Source organism: Meles meles, chromosome 15, assembly GCF_922984935.1.
Source record: "Meles meles chromosome 15, mMelMel3.1 paternal haplotype, whole genome shotgun sequence".
Classification (NCBI taxonomy): domain Eukaryota; kingdom Metazoa; phylum Chordata; class Mammalia; order Carnivora; family Mustelidae; genus Meles; species Meles meles.
This window is the reverse complement of record NC_060080.1, coordinates 61,730,865-61,754,086: the sequence shown is the minus strand read 5'-3', so window position 1 is coordinate 61,754,086 and position 23,222 is coordinate 61,730,865. Positions and strand designations below refer to the sequence as shown.

General features: G+C 41.2%; 1 protein-coding gene across 2 annotated transcripts in view; it reads left to right on the top strand.

Annotated features, from left to right (window-relative positions):
- The first annotated feature begins 5,673 nt into the window (after positions 1 to 5,673).
- Positions 5,674 to 23,222, top strand: part of C15H2orf74 (chromosome 15 C2orf74 homolog) — a 29,960-nt gene continuing 12,411 nt past the window's right edge. For both annotated transcript variants that reach the window (XM_045979822.1, XM_045979820.1), the window contains exon 1: positions 5,674 to 5,806. The gene's annotated coding sequence lies outside the window, so the exon portion shown is untranslated. The remainder of the gene's footprint in view (positions 5,807 to 23,222) is intronic.

The window sequence follows — 23,222 nt, the reverse complement described above, 5'->3', positions numbered from 1 at the left end:
AGGTCGTGATCCCAGGGTCCTGGGATCGAGCCCCGCATCGGGCTCTCTGCTCTTCAGGGAGCCTGCTTCCTCCTCTCTCTCTGCCTGCCTCTCTGCCTAGTTGTAATTTCTCTCTGTCAAATAAATAAAATATTTAAAAAAAAAAAAACAAAAAACAAACCAGAACTATATAGAGAACATGAGCACAATCCCTGCATGAGGATGACCGCATTATGAGGCATTCTATATTTTGTGTTATGTACATTTTGCCACAATTCTATTTTACTTATTTTTTTTAAGATTTTATTTATTTATTTGACAGAGAGAGAGCATGAGTGAGGTGGAGAGGTGGAGGGAGAAAGGGAAGCTGACTCAGGACTCAATCCCAGAACCCTGGGATCATGACGTGAGTTGAATGCAGGTACTTCACCAACTGAGCCACCCAGGTGGCCTTTTTTAACCACAATTTTTAAAAATAGTAAAAGCCAGTTTCTTCTTTCTAAGCCAGTTTCTTCTTTCTTGGCAAACTAGGGTGCCCCACCAGAAAAGCACTCTGTTAAAGATCAAATTTGTATTTTTCCTTTCTTTCACAGCACAGGCTAGAATAGAGATTGACACAAGGAAGCCTTATATAGATGTATGTGGATTCTGCTTGTCTTGAAAGGAAGGCATAGCAAGACTTCTTCTATCTTGATATAAACAAAACAGAACAAAACTGCCTCTTTTTGGGAATTGTTCCTCATCAGAGAAAAATGAAGAAATGTGGTTCTGGAACCCTAATATACTATTATTATCCTCACCCAGTCCCCCCCAGGCTGGGTCCTTTGCTATAAGCCAACTGCGGCACATCCTTGGCAAGCTTAGCTCAAAGGGCTTTACCTCCCAGCAGGGATACAGACAAGCCAAGGCATCATCCATAAGCAGTAGATAAGCACTGTTTTGGATTGAGTGGAACCAGTTTCCAAAATCAACAATGTGAGGTAATGAGAAACTATGGCATTAGCTAATGATCAGACTCCAATTAAGAGAACAGAGCCCATTATAGACTACATAATTATTACTTGGTGTACCTGGACAAGGTATGGGAGAGTTTTCCACAGTGGGAAATAATGGGTTTCCTGCTAAATAACGGGCTTCTGCTAAAAAGGTTTATGAGTAATTAAGCAATTGTCTGGAAAAAATAAAAGTACTGTGAATATATTTGTATTCGAGCTTGTGGATTAGGTGATACATTCATTTGTTCATCAGTATTTATTAAGCATATACTACATGCCCTTAGACACTGTGCTAAGAGCTGATGATAGTAACTATGCTCCTACTGAGTTTAGGGGGATATAGATAAGATGCACACAGAATAAACTGCTATGCTAGGGGGAGCATGGGGTCCAATAGAAATTCAGAGAAGAAAAACCTATTCTACACTTTGGGTAGCAGAGAGGTCAGGAGAAGACACTCCAAAGAAAATAACATTTTAGGGGGCACCTGGGTGGCTCAGTTCATTAAGTGTCTGCCTTTGGCTCGGGTCATGATCCCAGGGTCCTGGGATGGAGTTCTTTATCTGGCTCCCTGCTCAGTGGGGAGCCTGCTTCTCCCTCTACTGTTCCCTCTGCTTGTGCTCTCTTTCCCTCTGTCAAATAAATAAATAAAATCCTTAAAAAAGAAAAGAACATTTTAGGCTGAAAGCTGAACTAGGAGCTCTTCGCACAGCTGGGATGACAATGTTCCAGGAATAAGGGACAGCATAATCGCTGGAGATAAGAGAATGCTGCTCTCTCTGGAAAAGACAGTGCAAGCTTAATGTGCTTGGAATAGAGTAGGGGTAGCAGGAAAAGATGTGGGTTGAGGCTCTGGAGACCTAGGTCTCGATGCTAAGGACAATGATGAGCTACTGGGGGATGTTAAATGGGCAGAGCCATCATGAATATTTCTAGAATATTTTCTCTGTTTGCAGTGTAAAGAAAGGACTGAAGAGTGACATGATTTGGAGGGAGACCATGAGGACACTGTTGGAATAAGTGAGAATGATGGGGAGGAATAGATTTGAGTTCTGAGATACAACCTTGCAGGAGTTAATTGACTGGATTTGGGTGATAAGGGAGGAGAGAGAAAAGTAGAGCATGATGTACATTTTTTTCTGATAGATATGAGTGATTATAACATCATCGTGTATTTGTGTGGAAAAGAGTGTTTAAGGCATCCCTTGCTATCCAAATTCAGGAACCAGAATCTCAAGAAAAAAAAATTTTTTTTAAAGATTATATTTATTTATTTGAATAGACAGAGATTACAAGTAGGCAGAGAGAGAGAGAGAGAGAGAGAGAGAGAGGAGGAAGCAAGCTCCCTGCTGAGCAGAGAGCCTGACCCGGGGCTCAATCCCAGAACCCTGGGATCATGACCTGAGCGGAAGGCGGAGGCTTTAACCCACTGAGCCACCCAGGTGCCCCTCAACAAAATTTTTTAATCATTTCTTTGATATCCAAATGCCTGCTATTAGATAGTTGAAACTTAGGGACAAACAGATTTAGATAACAAGTTTTATTTGTTTGTTTGTTTGTTTTTATTTCCTACCTAAATCCAGGATCTGAAACTCAGGATTCAGGTAGTAGGAATATTTGTAGTGTATTTGTTTTTCATTTTTGTTTTTAAAGAAATTCTTTTATTTTATGCTATTCCTTGTCATAGGTTTAGTATTTTAGATAAAAAGAAATTCTGTATCTTGAGATATGAAGTTTATATTTCAATCAGTTGGTATTTAGAAGAGAGCTCCTGAGGTATAGGGTACTAATGTATTCTTATGACAAAATTAAAGTTTTAAATATAAGTATCTATAAGTATTTTTCAGTATTATATTTTTTACATTGAGGATGTGTTAATAACTAAAGACATATAATTGCTATCAAGTGACCAGTTTGACAAAAATCTATTGTTTTTACAAAAACCAATATGATCTTTAAAATATTCAAAACCACTCTAAGATTTCTGTGAAGAAAACAAAGAAAATTTGGTCTTTGGAGCAAAGTACTTTTAGGAGATATTTTAAATAAAATTTTCATCCATATTTACTTCAGATATAATAAGGTTTTTATCATTCTTTGACATATATTACTGCCATACTTTTTCTCAAATTGGTATAAAATATGTGAAAATAGCCCCCCAAAAGGCAGTAATGATTCTCTACAATTCCAGGATAGTCTTTTCAGAGTCAGAGGTGACAATATGTATCAAACATTAATGACTTTTTGAGATTCGTAAGGGTATTTCATAACGTTGAAGCCAAATGAAAACTGGTAATATTTATACAGGGTTGGAGAATAGGAAAAAATTCATTTTAAAGTTTTTCTTTCAGGGTAAGAACATCTTGAATCACTGGAGTTCCCTTCCGTAAAACAAAAACACACGTTTTTCCACAGGCCATTTGGTGGTCTATCTAGTTTATTAAATGTAGATTCCAGATAAGCTCATGCTTGCATACGTTTGACTTCTGCTTCTTAACATTTTTAAACACTCACTTCTCACAGCCCACACTCCTCTCAGCTGATACCCCATCTCATTCTAATTTCTACTGAAAAAAGATAGACTATTTCATCTCCTTCCACCATGTCTATGATTTACCTACACTTGCAGCCACCTTCTTTCCTCTTGTACCAAAGTTGACTAATCCCTCCTTTCTTCCCCGGGATTGCTTTGTCTCTCACCTTCCTAGTTCTATCTACCAAATCACTCCTGAGGGAGTTCAGAACATGTCACCCCAAAACTTGCCATGTTGGCATATTATTGAGAGTTGAAGGCACTTGAGAAACAGCAGATACAGGAGACCTACCTTTATGGGCTAAATACAGGACATGAAATTTCCATGAGAAAGATGTTCTCCCTGTAACAGGGAAGAAACAAGCCTTAACACCAGAGACTGGGAATCGATGTTGACACACATCTGTACCAACTTACTAAAGTAATTCTTCTTCCACTAGTTTTGCGACCCCTCCCCCTTAGTCACTTTCTTACCTTGTCCAAACTCTTTTTTGTCTTGTCATTTCTTCACAAATGTATTCTTTGTCTGAAAGGTATACAAACTTTCTGGTCTGATCACTTCTTCCCATCTTCATTCCCCTGAGAAGGCCTTCATGATCATGTAAAAATAAAATTTGTATGCCTTTCTCTTGCTAATCTGTTTTATGTCAGTTTAATTCTTAGACCCAGCTGGAGATGCTAAAAGGATAGAGGAGAATTTTTCCTCCCTTACATTCCCATCAGTATATAAGCATGCTTAATCTTATACTTTAAAACATCCCTCTCTTGATCCTACATTAACCCTTCAGCTACTATCCTATTTCTGTATCCCCCCTCACAGCAAAGCTTGAAAGAATAGTTCTTTAGCAGTAGTCCTCAAAGTCTTTTGCTCACTACACCCTAGAAGAATTTTGTAAAGTTATGTACTTTCTTGGCACATTTTAAAATTAACATTTATATTTTTTATGTTGTTCAGTTAAAAAGCTGTAATTTCCAGAATATTGTAAATATTTGTATTTTAAGTCACATCAGTCTTTAAAATGTATCCAATAAATCTAAATACAATTTGATACTCATCATCCACTAAAAAAAGTCTTCTTTTACAAATTTTACATCTTTCCTTTTCTACTTTAACTCCTAGTTCTAGTTCATTTCCCTCACCAAAATTTATCCTAATGTGATATATTTTATGCTTCAGTCTTTTACTCATCCCCCTATCATACTTCGCTGAAAAAAAGACATTTGAAATTAAAATTTTTCCCATGACCATAAGTCTCTAAGCATTAATGTCTTGTGGATTTATTTTCATATTAATATACACTGATAAAAATCACATTGAAGTAAAAATGTATTGGAAATGCTATCTTAGTGAAATGAATGGATTTTTTTCAACTGGTTTTAATTTTTGCTGCTCAGAATGATGGGGCTCAGCATCAAAAATATTCTGGTTTTTCATTTTTATGTGATAAGCTCCTTCACATAGCTAAGTAGACAGAAGAGATTTTGTTATAGCAGTATTAGTTATTTCTTTGGACTCTTAATGCCAAAAATTACATTGTGTTAACTATCATCAGATTATCATCTACAGACTGACAACTAGGTTCTCCTTCAATCTGGTTTAAAGCAAAGAATAAGAAAACACCAGGATTTCAAAATAATTTCTTGGAGTTACTGCTTTCCAAATTCAGTATCAGTGTTTTGCACTGTCCTGCTGCTTGTCATTACCGGATATTTTGACACCCTGGGGCAATGTGTCATTGTTAGATGAAGAGGAAGAGAGATGTGCCTTTCTTTTGCAGAACGGGAGAAAGGGGATGTGAAAACCGAGGTGGGAAAGGAGAAGCTGTGCCCACAGTACGCATGCTCTCAGGACAAGCATGTTTAGAAGGCTTTACGCTAGTTTGAAGCCCACTTGAATATACCTGCATCTTCCACTCTCTAATTCTTTTTCACTCATAAAATTCACCCTCATTGCACTTCTGTCTCTGCAACTCCAGCGAAAATACTTTCACAAAGGCCATCAACAGCGAAAAGCTTCAGCTCCTTCAGCTGGTTTCGGGAAGTCTCCGGAGCGCGGGTTTATATGCGGGTTCATGCGCATGCACAACCGATTTCCAGTTAGGAAGCCCGAGGCGTGGGCAGTTTGGAGCATGCGCACACAATGTTTCCGTTAGGAATCAAGTGCGCTTGAGCACACAGGTGTTAGAATTCAGGTCAGACTCTAAACAGCATGGGCTGCTGGGTCCCGGGTCCTGCTAAAGTGGTCGCAGAAAGTTTGTGGGAACCCTCTTTGGCCGGATTCCAAATTCGTGGATGAGAGGTTGGTGTATTCGCTCTTATGATTGGAATTTTAACATCTTTTTTTTTTAGTCATTTTTTTGGATATAAATATATTAAATATTCATTGTAAAATATCTCACAAATTGCAACCCAATAGAAGAATAGACTCGCAACCTAAAATTGTCAGGAGGCAATAATTAAGCAACAGTGTTTATTTAGGATCAAAGAATTATAAATTCAGGGTACACAGATTTCAGTAGCGACCAAAATATTGTCCCACTAGGGAGCAAAATAAATGTGTGTTGTTTTTTTTTAAAGATTTTATTTATTTATTTGACAGAGAGAGAGATCACAAGTAGGAGGAGAGGCAGGCAGAGAGAGAGAGAGAGGAAGGGAAGCAGGCTCCCCACTGAGCAGAGAGCCCTATGTGGGGCTCCATCCTAGGGATCATGACCTGAGCCACAGGCAGAGGCTTTAACCCACTGAGCCACCCAGGCGCCCCAGGTTTTTATTTTTTTATTACTTTTAATTTGTATAGTTGATGCACAATGTTGCATTAGTTTTCAGGTAAATAGCTAGTGATCTGACAAGTCTATACATTATCCTATGCTCACCACAAGTATAGTTGCCATTTGTTACCAAAAGTCAGGGGTTTTTAAAGACAAAAAGCGGAATCCCTCTCTCTGTTAAATAAATTAATAAATAATATTGTGTTTAAAAAAAAAAGACAAAAAGGGAATGCTTGCATAGGTTGTTTACAAAGAATTTTAATTGGCTTGGCAGTAGAAAACTAATCTTGGCTAAAGGTAATTGGTTGCTAAGGCTATCATTAAGCAAAAGTCTATCAGTGTAGCAAGTTGCAGGTGTTGGTGCCTAGTCCTTGAAGTACTTGCGACTTGGCCCAGTTAAAAAAATGCATGGTTCCACCCCCCTTCAGGATGTGCATAAGGTCCACTCCTTAATGGCCTCCTGGCTCTATTTATAAACCCCTTGACATAAGTGACTGTGTTTTATTTCACCTTTCACAAGGCAAAGAATTGGGAGACAAAGAGTCAACAGAAAAAAAAAAATAGACTTTAAACATGCAAAAAGATGCCCAGGGTTTGTTGTAATGAGAGAAAACAAGTTGGAACTACACTGAGATAATATATTTTACTCATTGGATTGGCAAACAACGAAACATTTGGCAATATGCTCTGTAGAGGAAGATGTGGGGAAATGGGTTTTCTAGTGCTGATAGGAGAGCAGTGTGTCGCAACCCTCTTGCGTGATCAATCCCACTCTGGAGAATTTTTCCTAAAGATACACTTGGTTACATACGAAATGATGTCTGAAGTTGTTGATTGCAAAAAATTGGAAACTACCCAAGGGTCCATCAGAGGACTGATTTTTTTTTTTAATATTTTATTTATTTATTTGACAGAGAGAGAGGCAGGCAGAGAGAAAGGGAGAAACAGGCTCCCCACTGAGCAGAGAGCCCGATGCGGGGCTCCATCCCAGGACCCCGAGATCATGACCCGAGCCGAAGGCAGAGGCCCAATCCACTGAGCCACCCAGGCGCCCCAGAGGACTGATTTTTTAAAACGAAAATCGATGATACGGTTGACCAAGGAAGAATTCACTGAAAATTAACAGACTTTTATTTCGGCAATTAGAATTGCAATTCCAGAAACACAAGTCAGGTTGAAGCCTGAATAGCGTTGAGAAAGATAAAGAGGGGGCAGAGTTATGAGGTGAAAGGTCTTGAGTGCAGTTCTCACTTAGTTCCTCTCTGCAAAACAGGAATTGAAACAAGGTTAACTGGGATTGGTTGGGTTGAAATGCAAATAAGAGACTGAAACCTATTAAACTGGACTGTCTCCTTTATAATTGAAGAATTTGGCAGACCCAGTTCCCATGGTCCAGGTTGAAGGCCATAACTGCTGACTTGAAAAGTTCAAAAAAAGTTCAGTTTCCTTCGATGAGTGCATAAATTCCTCCTCCCTTATGGCCCCCTGACTATTTTTTGAAAGAGACTCTCATAGTTAGACTTGCTTGCTGCTTTTTAAAATCTCCTTTTAGGGGCGCCTGGGTGGCTCAGTGGGTTAAGGCCTCTGCCTTTCGCTCAGGTCGTGATCCCAGGGTCCTGGGATCGAGCCCCACATCGGGCTCTCTGCTTGGCGGGGGGCCTGCTTCCTCCTCTCTCTCTCTCTGCCTGCCTCTCTCCCTACTTGTGATCTCTATCTGTCAAATAAATAAATAAAATCTTTTAAAAATAAATAAATAAATAAATAAAATCTCCTTTTATTGTACTTGTGCATGATGGAGCATTATGAAGCAGTGAAAAAAAAAAAAAAGGCAGTCCCTGTGTAGTGCAGTGGAAAGCTCTCCAGGATCCCTTGCTAAGTGAAAGCAGTCCAAGTATAAGGAAAGGGGAATAAGATTTAATGATCTTTTCTTGTTTCTCATAAATTCTGTAAAGATACAAAAGAAACTCATAGTGTCCTGTGAGTTGGAGGGAAGGACAGAGATAGGGTGAGAGACTTCTCAGTGTGTACATTATAATGTATTGCTTTTTAAACCATATGAATGTTATCCATTACAAACAAAAATAAAGCCACAATAACTTTTTTTAATTTCAGAAATATGCAATATAAAAAAATGAAAGATCACCTATAATTTCACCTCCTAAAGGTGACTGCTATTAACACATGGATGTTCTTTCAACACCTTACTTGCTTTTAAAATTTAATTTTGATTTGTGTTATTCTCATTTTTCTGAAATAAGGAGGACAAGTTGTTTTTTTTTAAACCAGACGCTCTTAGTCTGCTATAATTATATTTTAAAATTTATTCACTATGTGCATTTGGATGCCTTCTTTTGTGAAGTGTCCATTTAGGTCTTTTGCCTGGGAGTTCTTTATAAATTTTGAATGTATGTCCTTTGTATACGAACATTCTTTGGCTTGCCTTTTCAAATTAATGGTATGTTTTGAAGAACATAAGGTCTTAATGTGGTTCAGTTATCAATTTTTTAAAATATTTTATTTATTTATTTGACAGAGAGAGAGAGAGAGAGATCACAAGTAGGCAGAGAGGCCGGCAGAGAGAGAGGAGGAAGCAGGCTTCATGCTGAGCAGAGAGCCGGATGCGGGGCTTGATCCCAGGACCCTGAGATCATGACCTGAGCCGAAGGCAGCAGCTTAACCCACTGAGCCACCCAGGCGCCCCAGTTATCAATTTTTTTAAGGTGGTTCAGTTATCAGTTTTTATTTATTTTTTATTTTTTTTAAAATATTTTATTTATTTGACAGAGAGAAATCACAACTAGGCAGAGACGCAGGCAGAGAGAGAGGAGGAAGCAGGCTCCCCGCAGAGCAGAGAGCCCAATGTGGGGCTCGATCCCAGGACCCCGGGACCATGACCCGAGCCAAAGGCAGAAGCTTTAACCCACTGAGCCACCCAGGCGCCCCCAGTTATCAGTTTTTAAAAAAATTATAGAGATAATTTGAATCTTAAACTAATGTTCTTTGCCTCCAGAGAGATTGGGTATTTGCTTCTGACAGAGGGCTAGCACTACTATCAATCTCAGAGCAACTTAATTGATTCAGAAATTGAGATAATTCAGAATTGGGCTTCAGTGTCTGTCTATTCAACCCTACTCTTAAAGTGTGACCTTCAGATCCCAATGCAAAGCCTGAGGATTGGCCCTGAATTCACAGTTGCCTAGCTTCATGAGTCTGTTCATTGCTCTATTCATCTACTCTGCTGCATCTCCTGAAATTACAAGTTTGGCAGAGCCCCAAATATTGGGCTCAGCTAACTGTATTCCTACGTTCTGTTTCTCCTGGATCTGGGTACATAATTCTTCATGGCCTTATTTACTCTCCTATGCTTTGAAACAGATACTTTAAAATACTTGATTTAGCTTTTCTAGTTGTGTTCTAGAAAAATTGGTCCAAATAGCCTATTCTGCAGAACTTTTTTAGAACTTAAAAAAAAAAAAACAAAAAAACCAAGAATGTTTTGAGACTTCTTTAAAGAAAAAAAAAAGGCCTTTAGTTTTGTTTCTTTTTGTTTGTGTTTTGAAAGGAAGACTGTGTCTTAGAGCTGTATCAGTATGGTGAATTTTTAAATCATTTAGAATATTTTACAGCTGATTTTCAGGCAGACTTTCTGTTCTTTAAATGAGAAGCTTTTATGTTTTATGGGTTGTGTTGAGGTCAGGAGTGTCGGAATTAGGATTGGAAGTGGTCGGGAACTAGACTAGGTTGGGTTGAAAGAGCCTGTTTTGACAGCAGGATGTCTCTTTTCTACTGACATTTCTCGGCCTTCATCTCTAGCTCTCAGTAGTCTTTCATGCAGTTGACTGTTTATTTCTACAGCATTTTCTCTGAGACCTTATTCTCCTGCTCCTTCTCCTCTCCTATTCTTGACCTCAGTCTATTCTGCTGACCAATTTTCCTTTCCCAACCTCTGCTTCTCCAGAGCTTAATCCTGGGGTCTCTCCTTTATCTAGATTATTTTCCCAATTGATCTCGTGCAGACCCATGGCATTAAAATATTTTCTGTGCAGCAAAATCTCAAAGTTATATCTTTAGGTGAGAACTCTTCACAGAGACCCACTCATCTACCTCATTTTCTCCTTTTTTCTTTTAATTTGAAAATTTAAGTAAACTTTGCATACAGTAAAGTGTACAAATCTTAAACGTACAACTCAATGAATTCTACATTTGTATTACAACCACCAAAAGGTCTAGATACCAGGCATTTCTATCACCGTAGAAAGCTTCATGTAGCCTGTCCATTAAGTACTCTTCTTAGGTTCTTTACTGTTCTTACTGCTATTTTACCTGTTCTTGAACTTCACATGAGTGGGATTGTACAGTGTATTTTTTACTCTTTTTCATTCAATGAAATTTGTGAAAATTTATTTGTGTTGCTCTGTATATCAGTAATGCATCCTTTTTGTTTCTTTAAAGTGGTCTTCATGTCCAGCATGGGACTCAACACAGGGCCCAAACTCATGACCCTGAGATTAAGACCGAAGTGATATTGAGTTCGGATACTTAACTGACTGAGTCACCCAGGTGCCCCAGTAATTCTTTTTTATTGCTGCATAGTATTCTACCGTGTGACTGTTCAGTTTATTTTCCAGTTGTTAGATATGCCCCCCAGCTTGTTATTATCATGAATAGAGTTGCAATTCTATGAACAATTTTGTACATTTTTGTGTGTATGTAATGTACTTATTTCTCTTTATCTTGCCATGTGCTTAGAAGATCTGACTGAATGGCTTATATAATATAGCACTCTGAGAAACAGTGACTTTGACTCTGTTTTCCTCCAAGTTCTTCAATCCAGTAACAGTTTTGAAAAACTGACACCTGAAATGAAGGGGTGCAAATATGTGAAGATAACTGAAATCATCAGCAATAAAGAACTTGATAGGATGTTTAAATTTTCCAGTCCTAAGCAAATTTTCAAGAGGTCTTGTTTGTCCAGTTTTATTGACTCCCTATCCCTGTGATTTTCTTTATTCAGGGTACTTAACAAATCATGAGCAACTTCTGGAACGGGCCAAGAGACGTGTGTACACAAACATTTGTTCTGTTGATACAGCAGCATGTGCAGTGGCTGAGATGCTCTCAAGCCACAGACTCAGTGCCTCTTTTTTTTTAAACTATTTCAGCCCTTCTCCAAATGATGTCACTCTTCTTCCTACCACCTTGCCGCTCAGAGTGTGGTCCTCACACCACAGAGCATCGGTGTCATCTAGGAGTGCTATTCGTTCCAGGTTGTCATGTATGAATCATCCCACTATTTCCCGGTATAAAATGGCATGCGTGGGACTATGCCACTGTTTCTGAAGGGCAGGATTCTGGGCACGGCTTCACTGGGTCCTCTCCTTTGTAGCGTCCCACAAGGCCTCAGTCAAGGTGTCAGCCTTAGGTCTGTGATGTTGTCTGAAGACATGACTGCCATCAGTTATGAGAACAGCCTGGTCCAGTGGGCGGAGTTTGAAATTATTTACCTGCGTGGTCACCACAGGGGCTGGCCCCCTAATCTAGGCCATCGTCTCTCAGCAGCTTCCAGCGTCCTCTTTTTCCTGATTATGGTCTACTTTCCCATAGTGATCCCAGAATAATTCTTTACCAAATCTAAAGATCTGAGCACATCATATCCACATAAAACTGTCCCAAAACTTAGCACTATCTAGAATAAACGAAGTTGCTATAGGACTTACAAAGTCCTGTACGACCTAGCTTCTACTTGTACTCCAGCTCAGACTGTTCATCCCCTTGATTGTTACATGCCAGGTGTACTGGCCTTCCCTGGGGTCCTAGAATGTGCCCAGCTCAGTTTCTCCCTGGGGGTTTGTGCAGTTGCTCTTTTTTCTGTCCCAATCTCCTCTACTAGTGGATCTTCCTCATTCAGATTCTGGGAGGGCAAGTAAGCTCCATTATTTTTTTTTTTTGAGATTTTATTTATTTATTTGAAAGACAGAGGTCACAAGTAGGCAGAGAGACAGGCAGAGGGAGAGGAAGGGAAGCAGGCTCCCTGCTGAGCAGAGAGCCCGATGCGGGGCTCGATCCCAGGACCCTGGGATCATGACCTGAGCCGAAGGCAGAGGCTTTAACCCACTGAGCCACCCAGGCGCCCCTAGTAAGCTCCATTCTTAAATCTCTATCATTTTATTTTCTTTATAGTATTACCCAAGATCTGAAATTCATGTTTATTGGTTATAGGATGTTACAAATGGGTTCTGACTAGGAATTTCAGCAGAGACTCCAAAGGCGAATCTGATGTGGAATATGACAAGTACTCCTAGAACCCCCACACACAAGTAAGAGATGGAGAATCTGGCCCTTTCTGCATCAGCAGTCACCCACCTTTAACCTATAAACGAGTTCGGAATGGTTCTGGAGGGAGGATTTCCCAGGACATAGTTATCAGTATGTTCTGCATTTATGCCTCTCTAGTGGTGGGGAGGGAGGCACTAGCCCCCCCCCCTTTTTTTTTTTAAAGATTTTATTTATTTATTTGACAGAGATCACACATAGGGAGAGAGGCAGGCACAGAGAGAGAGAGAGAGGAGGAAGCAGGCTCCCTGCCAAGCAGAGAGCCCGATGCGGGGCTCGATCCCAGGACCCCGGGACCATGACCTGAGCCGAAGGCAGAGGCTTTAACCCACTGAGCCACCCAGGCGCCCTGCACTAGCCCCTTTTTAAAGGAGACTTCTTTTTTTTTTTTTTTTTTAAGATTTTATTTGTTTGTTTTAGAAATAGCACAAGCAGTAGGAGGGGCAGAGGGAGAGGGAGAGAACCTCAGGCGGACTCTGGGCTGAGCACAGAGGCCAACTGTGGGGCTTGATCTCACAACCCTGAGATCGTGTTCTGAGCCGAAACCAAGAATCAGACACTCAACCGAATGAGCCACCCGACTGAGTCATGAGAAGTGGGTGGGTATCAGGGAAGGCTGCTTGGAGAACATGAGATGAATGATGAGATACGATTGGGAGTTCAGGCTGGAACAACGAGAGTACAGAAATGTGTGCAGCGAGAGGACAGTGCAGCAGTGCAGAGAAAGCTAAGCAGCACAATGAAAAATAAAGCTGGCGAAAGGAGACTCCAAAGGCGGAGACTAGAACTTTTTTTTTTCTTAAAGATTTTATTTATTTATTTGACAGACAGAGATCACAAGTAGGCAGAGAGGCAGGCAGAGAGTGAGAGGGAAGCAGGCTCCCCGCTGAGCAGAGAGCCTGATGCAGGGCTCAATCCCAGAACCTTGGGATCATGACCCGAGCCAAAGGCAGAGGCTTTAACCCACTGAGCCACCCAGGCGCCCCAGAGACTGGAACTTATTTAGTAGGAGGCTTATTTAGCAGGTGATGGGGAGTCACTGAAGGGTTTAGGCCAAGACTGGCATTACAAGAATTGTATTTGACCAAGGAACTTTGATGGTTAATGGTGAGTTGGAGAGAAGCAAATTCAGAAGCAAGACCAGCCAGGCTGCTCCCGTGATTGTCTAGGCAGGGTTAATGACATCCTGGTAGACCTGGGGGCAGAGATAGAAAGGAGGACTGGTTTGGAGAAAGATGAATTTGTCATTCAGCTGGATTTGGTCATTGATTAGATGGGGAGAGAAGAAGGAGTCTGTGCTAACTTGGAGATTTCTGACTCAGGGGACTGAGGACTGAGTGGATAATGAAACTCTGAACTCAGGGGCAAGACATGCTTGTTAGATAAGACAGAGTTCAGTTTTGGACTAGTTGGGAACATTTTAGCATTTTTAAAAAATATTTTTTTATTTACTTGAGAGAGCATGAGCCAGGGGAAGAATCCGAGGGAGAGGGAGAAGCGGACTCCCCTCTGAGCAGGAAGCACAATGCGGGGCTCAATCCCAGGACTCCGGGATGGTGACCTGAGCCAAAGGCAGATGCTTAACCATTTGAGCTACCCAGACACCCCCATTTTAGCATTTACTGTCCTTTTCCTTCATGTCTCGCCATTGCATCCACCTCCTTTTAGGTAGATTTTTATATAGTATATTAATCCTCTAGTGAAACATCTGCACAGTTTCTACAAGTCAAGGCATGACCATAGCCCTAGTCCTTCTTTGTTACTAGCTCCAATGTTAGTTTTTATATTCCCTGACTTTATTCATCTATCCCTTTTTTTTTTAAAGATTTTATTTATTTATTTATTTATTTGAGAGAGAGAGAGAGAGAGTGCAAGTAGGGAGAGGGGCAGAGGGACAGGAGAGAGAGAATCCCAATCCTATTGGCATAGGCAATCCTATGCCAAGCCTGGAGCCCGACATGGGACTTGATCCCATGATCCTGAGATCATGACCCGAGCCTAAATCAAGAGTCAGACGCTCAACTGACTAAGCCACCTAGGTGGCCCTTTTTTCATCTTTTTGAAAAAAAAAGTGAAAATTAATATTTTATTTTTAATTTTATTTTCTTTTAAGATTTATTTATTTGACAGAGGTCATCAGTAGGCAGAGAGGCAGGCAGAGAGGGGGAAGAAGGCTCCCTGCTGAGCAGAGAGCCCGATGTGGGGCTCAATCCCAGGACTCTGAGATCATGACCCAAGCCGAAGGCAGAGGCTTAACCCACTGAGCCACCCAGGCACCCTGAATATTTTATTTTTTTAAGACAATGTGGAACCTAATGTGAGACTTGAACTCATGACCCTGATATCAAGACTTGAGCTGAGATCAAGAGTTAGATGCTTAACTCACTGAGCCCCCCAGGTGCCCCACCCCATTTGTTCTTGTAAAGAGATTGAGCTGGAATAGAGCAATGTTACTTACAAAATCTTTTTATTCTCTGCAAGAAATGAATCCTTCTCAGACAGGACTTGCCTTGGTCAAAATGACCAAGTCAGTTGTAGACATCTTTGGAGCATCCATGTCCCATAGAGCAAATAAGTGTCAGTCTTCTATTTTCCCTTAAAGATTTTTATTTATTTATTTGTCTGAGAGAGAGAGAGGGAGCACAAGCAGGGGAGAGGGGCAGAAGGAGAAGCAGACTCCCCACTGAGAAAGGAGCCCAATGTGGGGCTTGATCCCAGGACCTTGGGATCATGACCTGGACCAAAGGCAGACACTTAACTAACTGAGCCACACAGGTGTCCTAGGTGCAAGTCTACTAAACAGTCCTCTCCCTTAACTGACAATGATCCAGTGAACTTGAAGGGGTCCATAGCAAAAGGGATACTGAGGAAGGAATCAGAGTGAGAAGAAAAAATACAGCATAATTTCACAGTTGGTCCCACCCCTGGAAACAACCGCTGTGAATGTGATAAGTTATAAAGATAAGGAGATCAGCCCACCCATAAGCCAAAAAAACAAACAAACAAAGAAACTCTTGTCACATATTTAGTTAAAAATTTTAAGTGTTCTTAGTGTATTACTCCTTTGAACAAACATGATCCCTGTACAAATCTTCAATGTCATACTTCCCTTTGTCTGGGTAAATACTATGAGTTTCCTTCTTTTCTTTCTTTTTTTTTTTAAATTTTTTTTCAGTGTTCCAAAATTTATTGTTTATGCACCACAGCCAGGCTCACCCAACCCCCTATCCACCTCCCCCACAAAACCCTCAGTTTGTTCCTCAGAGTCCACAGTCTCTCATGGTTTGTCTCCCCCTCCCATTTCCCCCAACTCACTTCTCTTCTCTATCTCCTAATGTCTTGTGTGTTATTCCTTATGCTCCACAAGTGAAACCATATGATAACTGAGTCTCTCTGCTTGACTTATTTCACTCAGCATAATCTCTTCCAGTCCTGTCCATGTTGATGCAAAAGTTGGGTATTCATCCTTTTTGATGGAGGCATAATACTCTATTGTATATATGGACCATATCTTCTTTATCCATTCGTCCCTTGAAGGGCATCTTGGTTCTTTCCACAGTTTGGCAACTTGGCCGTTGCTGCTATGTGAGTTCCCTTCTTTTCAAATATATATTTGACCTCCCTTCAAATATATCTTATTAGAGTCCTCTTTTCAAGTAGCTTTCTATAAATTTTGCTTACTTTTGATAAGGCCCACCTCCCCCACCCCTGCTAAGCCTCAGGATATGATATATTCCCTCTCTGACTGCCAAGAGACTACCTCCACCCTTGTTCCCAAGGCAGGCCTTTTTTTTTTTTTTAATTTTAAAAAAAGATTTAATTTATTTATTTGACAGATAGAGATCACTAGTAGGCAGAGAGGCAGGCAGAGAGAGAGGAGGAAGCAGGCTCCCTGACGAGCAGAGAGCCATGTGGGACTCCATCCCAGGACCCTGAGATCATGACCTGAGCCAAAGGCAGAGGCTTCAACCCACTGAGCCACCCAGGCGCCCCTCCGCCCCCGGCAGATCTTAAAGGGGATTTTGCATATACTCAGATGTATAAGCAAGCCTGTAATTCCGATATGTTAAAAAGTGGGTTTTGGTAGTTATTACCTTTTATGATTCCCTGAGTTGTGTTAAATCAGTTAAGGCATTGTTCTGTTCCACTTGGCAGAGACTGGCACTGTAGTCTGACACTCAGACTACAGTCCATCCAAAATTCATATAAGTCCTAACCCCTGGGGTATGCTCTTAAGAGGTGGGGCCTGTGGGAGATTAGGTGAGGTGGTCAGAGCTTTCATGAATAGGAAGCCAAAGAGAGCTGCCCTTAAAAAGCCCAAGAGGTTCTCCCTCCCTCCTTCTGTTGTGTGAGAGCATAGCAAAATGATAGCTGTCTATGGACCAGGAAGAGGGCCCTCACCAGACATTCAGTCTGCAGGTGCCATGATCTGGGACTTCTGGAACTATGAGCAATAAGTGTCTATTTTTTATAAGATATGATATTTCTGTTAAAGCATCCCAGACAGATGAAGACCGCTGAGATCACTCATTTGGGCTAGAATTTCTAAGATGGCCTTATTCACATGTTTAGTGCCTCATGGGAGCTGGACCTCTCTTGCTGCAAGGTGAGGCTCCTTCCCTGGTGCTGTAGGCTTCAAGAATGGAGAAGCTGAGGCCAAGAGGCCTCTAAAGGGCTAGGCCACAACTGGCACAGCATTTCTTGGACAGAGTAAGTCACTGGCCAGCTAAGGTTCGAGGGAAGGAGTGGCATGCCTGTACATAATCTACCACAGTAAGAAAAGTGGGGGAGGCAGATTTTTCTTTTCAAAATTTAGCTGAGGTATTTGCCTTTAAAGATGAACAAAATGCCATTTAAGAAACTACTAACCTTGGGAAAAATAAGGGTAAAGAGATTCGAAATAATTTTTTGAGTAATTTTATACCTGAGGAAAGAAATTGCTGACCGGCCATCTTAAGGTGGAGGAGAGAAAAGAGAGGGAGGGTTATAATTTCTGAAAGAAAGGTTTAGCAATGCATTTCTCTTGAACACACAGAGAAGGGAGAGTGTTCCTCATCCGAGTACTTACTAAGGAATGGAATTCAAATTCTGGCAAACATTGTCTTTAGTGTGTTGCCTCCCCTGCCTCTCCCTCCAGCACAGGGAAGGTGGGAGTCCAAGAAGCCGTGATCACACCCTTTCCTGTCCAGATCAAGTCCCCAGACAGCTCTGTGTAAGGCGTTACTGAAGGCTTGGGGGTAACCAGAGAGAATGATATATGGTGGGGGACCCTCAAACTGGATACTAAGTGTGATGGGTCCCCAAGCCCAAGGAAAAGAAAAAAAAAACAAAACCCTTCTACAGGGGTCCTAATATTTATTGTCTGAAATCCACCTTTTACTCCCTCCTTTCCAAGAAAGCACTCCTTTTTAAATCCTTCCCAGTGGGTATCTTCTCTCTCTCTCTCTCTCTCTCTCTCACCCTCACCCCCAGCTGTCTCCATGTCGGTAAGACAGAGCCTTCACAGACAATGAGCTTGCTGCTCTCAGCTACTCAGAGAACCAGCAGGTGTTAAATTACCACCTTCTTTTGCCCAATTAAACCCGATTCTGTTTTTAAAATTTTTTAAAAATTTTTAGGTAATCTCTACACCCAACATGGGGCTCAGACTCACAACTCTTTGATCAAGAGTCACACGCTTCACTCACGAACCAACCACGTGCCCCGATATTAAATTCTTAATAGGAATAACAACAAAATTATTGAGCACTTGCTATGTGTCAGATGCCACTCCAAGCATATAAATATTAGTGCATTTAAATCTCACAACAGTCCTAAGGGAACAGTTATTATCCCCATCCTTGATGTGAAGGCAGTGAAGCACAGACAGGTTAAGTAACTTATCCCAGGTCACACAGTACCACACTCAGAAAAAGTCCTGTGTGCCTTTTTCCCTGTAGAAAAGCAGGGATTCAAAACCGGATAATTCCCGGAGCTCACACTCCTGAACCTGAACAGTGCAGCCTCTCTTCTGTATGGCTTCCTCTCCTACCACCTTCTCCGTAAGGAAGCCAGCAGTGGACAAATTCATTTTTCTATAAAGGTCAGCCCCTGGACATGTAACCACTATTTCTTCTAGTTGGGCGTGTGTAAAAAGTTAGGAAGGGTAATTTTGTTAACAGTGGCTATTTCTGGATGATAGAATAAAGGGCAACTTTTTTACCTTTTTAAAATACACCTTTTTTTTTGTAACTGATACATATTTCCTTGGTAATTTTTTTAGAAGCACCCCCCCCGCCCAGTCTTTCTCACTGTATTCAACCCCCTAACGTCCTGGGACTAACATGAGCATTGATGGCCTTTATATATAACTTGAAAACATTGCTTCAGATACAAAGTCTATCCACAACATTCAGTTTTGGTTTTTTTTAAGATTCTAATTTATTTGACAGGCAGAGATCACAGGTAGGCAGAGAGGCAGGCAGAGGGGGAGCGGGGAGCAGGCTCCCCACTGAGCAGAGAGCCCAATGTGGGGTTCGATCCTAGGACCCTGAGATCATGACCTGAACCTAAGGCAGAGGCTGAACCCACTGAGCCACCCAGGTACCCCCACAACATTCAGTTTTATTGGACACCCTTGTGTAGAACAAAAATGTCTCTCCTCCAGCTTTAAGTATGGTGCCTGAATCTGTGTTAATCAAGGACAAGTTTCTTCTGGGGGAGGGAGTGTGATTTTCTCTGGGACAGGAAGTCATTTCACCAATATGTAGGAGTGTGGATGTCTCGGGGCCATAGGTACATTGTGTCATGATTTCCATAGTCCTAGGTGCTATGATAATGCTTCCCACAGCCCTCGCATGTGACAGAGCTCGATTCCACAGCTGCCTGGAGTGCCTATGAAAGTATCTATGAAAGGTTCCTTGAGAACAAAAAAAAAAGAAAGATGAAACAAACCTTTAGTCCTTCCATCTATCTTAGCACCTCTGAGATTCTACTCGTCCAAAGTAAAGCATGTGCAACTGATTCCTGGAAATAGGGGGAAATAGGGGCCCATGGACTTGATGGCCAAGTGGTTGGACTTTCCAATGGGGCAGCCCAAAAGAAAGATCTAAAGGTTAATTTTTATGAAGGCAGGTTTAGGTCACTGGATGAAGTGGCTTAGAGTCTAGGCCCTCGGACCAGATTTGGAGATGATGTGCCTTCCTAATACTAAGTAGGAGATAGTGGTCACGTTGTCCCACACTAGGTCCTGCCAGAGATCCCAGGAAGAAAGCTATAACAAGTTGTGGACATTCTCCTTAGGGGCAGGTGTTAAGGATTGATTAAGTTGTCATTTGGGGATAGTTCTTAATTCTGCCAAGAGTGAAAAAACTAAAACTTACCCATATTCCTTTGACCTATGTTCTGGGCCCCGGGAAACCCACCATTATATATAATACCCAGTGCTTATTACATTACATGCCTTCCTTAATGCCCATCCCCCAGTTACCCCATCCCTCCACCCGCCACCCCTCAGCCACCCTCCATTTGTTCTGTATAGTTAAGAGTCACTTATGGTTTGGGGCGCCTGGGTGGCTCAGTGGGTTAAAGCCTCTGCCTTCGGCTCGGGCCATGATCCCAAGGTCCTGGGATCGAGTCCCACATCAGGCTCTCTGCTCAGCAGGGAGCCTGCTTCCTCCTCTCTCTCTGCCTGACTCTGACTACTTGTGATCTCTGTCAAATAAAGAAATAAAATCTTAAAAAAAAAAAAAAGTCGCTTATGGTTTGTCTCCCTCTCCGTTTTCATCTTATTTTTTTCTTCGCTTCCCCTATGTTCGTCTGTTTTGTTTCTTAAATTCCACATGTGAGTGAAATCATATGGTATTTTTCTTTCTCTGACTGACTTCTCTTAATACCCTCTAGCTCCATTGGTTATCCTAACATATTAAAGGCTCCTCCAAGAAGAGCATAACTGACTTTAATACATAAAGTCACAGTTCTTGAAGTACAAGTTCGAATTTTACAATAAGAGCCATGGTGAGTCACATACTGAAAGGATCTGCTTGTGATGTTGACAGGGAAAAGGGACCCACCCAGAGAGAACCACTTTGAAACAGGCTGATATTTGCTCTATAGAGTTTTGTTGGTCCTCCCTCCACATGTTCCCTCACCCAAGCTGTGTTCTTGGTTCTGTTACGTGAAGTCAGTCAGGTGTGGCCACAGAAGGACACACAAGAGAGGAAAACAAAGTGTATTATACTCACAAGTCCTAGAGACTTGGAAGGCAGAGCACAGCAGAGCCACATGGGACAGTAGCAGTGCTGGGCGAGAGGAAAAAGGGGCAAGAGTGAGCAGAGAGCTGTGACCACAGCCACTATTGAAGAGTCTGCAGGAGAAACAAGGCAAGGCAGAGCAAACAGTTTAGGATTGGCTAATTTGAATAAGTTCTCTGGGCTCTAAGCTACAGGGGTCGTCTCTCATTGCCTAGTGCCTGGCCCTGGGATGGTTAAGGCAGAGGAATATTGCCTTTTGGGGTGCACGGGCCAGTAGAGGACATATGGCTCTGGATTGGTTAGTTTGTGAATCAAAGGCATGCTCTCAGCTGAGCATGCTATCTCCAAGAATTGCCTAGCCCCAGGATGGGTAGTCTCCCTAGCCAGAAAGATTGTTAAGATATCAAAACATTATAGTACACAGAAAATTTAAAATATAATCAACACAGACTATTGCTACATAACAAATGATCCCAAATTTAGCAGTTAAGCATTGTCTTGTAGTTTCTGTGAGTCAGGATTTCAGGAATGGTTTAGCTTGGAGATTCTGGGTCAGGGTCTGTCTTGAGGTCACAGCCAAGGTGTTGGTCTACAGTAATCTGAAGAGTCGGTTGGAGGAAGATCGGTTTCTAAGCCTGCTCACAGGATTATCAGCAAGAAGCTTTATTTCCTTTTAATGATTGGAAGCAAGATTCAGTTCCTTATCACATGCCCCCATCCATAGGCTGCTTCAGTATCCTCACCACATGGCAGCAGGCTCCCCCCAAAGCAGGTGAGCCAAGAGAAAAGGCAAAGAGGAAGTCATAATACATTTTATCACCTATTTATGAACTCACAGGTCCTCACTTCTGGTGCATTTTATTTGCTGGAAGTGATTTACTAAGCTACGTCCACATTCAAGAAGGAAGGAGTATCAAAGAAGTAAAAACAAAGTCCAAGACCAACTTGATCTCCACAAAATCAGCCCACGGGCATTTTAATGAGAGCCATACTGTCCTAGTTTGCCCCATATCCAATGATTCGGTCTTTTGAAGACCCTGAATTTTAGACCATGAACTTTTTCCATTTGTGGATTAGAGATCTAGGATTTGGGCGTGAATCGAGATGAATCTGGTTTGGGGTCTGCACAAAGTAGAGGCTCCCAAGTAACCCAGGATAAAGTTTCAGAAAGCTGTGCTTTAAAGGCTAGGGGTACAATGAAAGGGCATCTAGATGGGTTGGGACATGAGGGACGAGGGTGCTATCAACCCCTCGTTTATAGGGTGGGCTTTCTCTTTAGAGCTACCCCTATAGACTGGCCGTGCTGTTTATCAGACATTACCACACAGCACTGTACATAAAGGAAAAATATAAATGAGACAAAGAGGAGGAAAAGGATTTAAAATGTTTGAGTAAATCAACAATGGAAAGGTAGAAGATGTGGAATTAAAAATATGTGTGTGCCTTTACTTTAAAGAAAATTTGGAATAAAAAACATGCCTGCTCAAATTCCAGTAGTGGATCATCCTAAAATATACCTGATCAGTGCTCCCAAAAACTGTTAAGGTGATCAAAAATAACGAAAGTCTAAGAAACTGTCACAGCCATGAGGAGTCGAAGGAAACACGACAACTGTAATGTAGTATCCTAGATGGAATCCTGGACTAGAAAAAGACATTAGATAAAAACAGGAAAAACTAAGATAAATAAAAACTAGGGAAATCTGAGTAAACTACAGGCTTTAGTTCATAATAATGCATCAATAGTAGTTCATTAATAGTTACATATGTGGGGTGCCTGGGTGGCTCAGCGGGTTGAGCCTCTGCCTTTGGCTCAGGTCATGATCTCAGGATCAAGCCCCACATCAGGCTCTCTGCTCAGCAGGGAGCCTGCTTCCCCTCTCTCGCTGCCTGTCTCTCTGCCTACCTGTGATCTCTCTCTGTCAAATAAATAAATAATATCTTAAAAAAAATAGTTACAAATGTACAATACCAATGTAACATGTTAATAATAAACTGGGTATGAGTTGTATAAGAACTCTCTGTACTACCTTCTCAATTTTTCTGTAAATCTAAAAAATGTTCTAAGAAAGTCTCCTAGAACCAATATGTGTTTTTGCCCAATACTGACTAAAATCTTACAGAGGGGAAAACATCTCTCTGAGCATTTGCTTATCAGTGATGTGCCATGAACATTTTTACTTAGAGCTTAAAAAGGTAACAGAAAAATTAAAAGTGATTTGTCAAGTTTAAGTAAGTTCCTAACAAATTAGATTGCTAAATGGAAGAGTTGTGATTCTGGGTTTTCTTTTAATTCAAATATAAAGTATTACCTAAAGACTCTTGTGATCAAGAAAGACTTGCTATCTACAAGAAAAACTTTGCTTAAGAAAATTGTTTAGAAT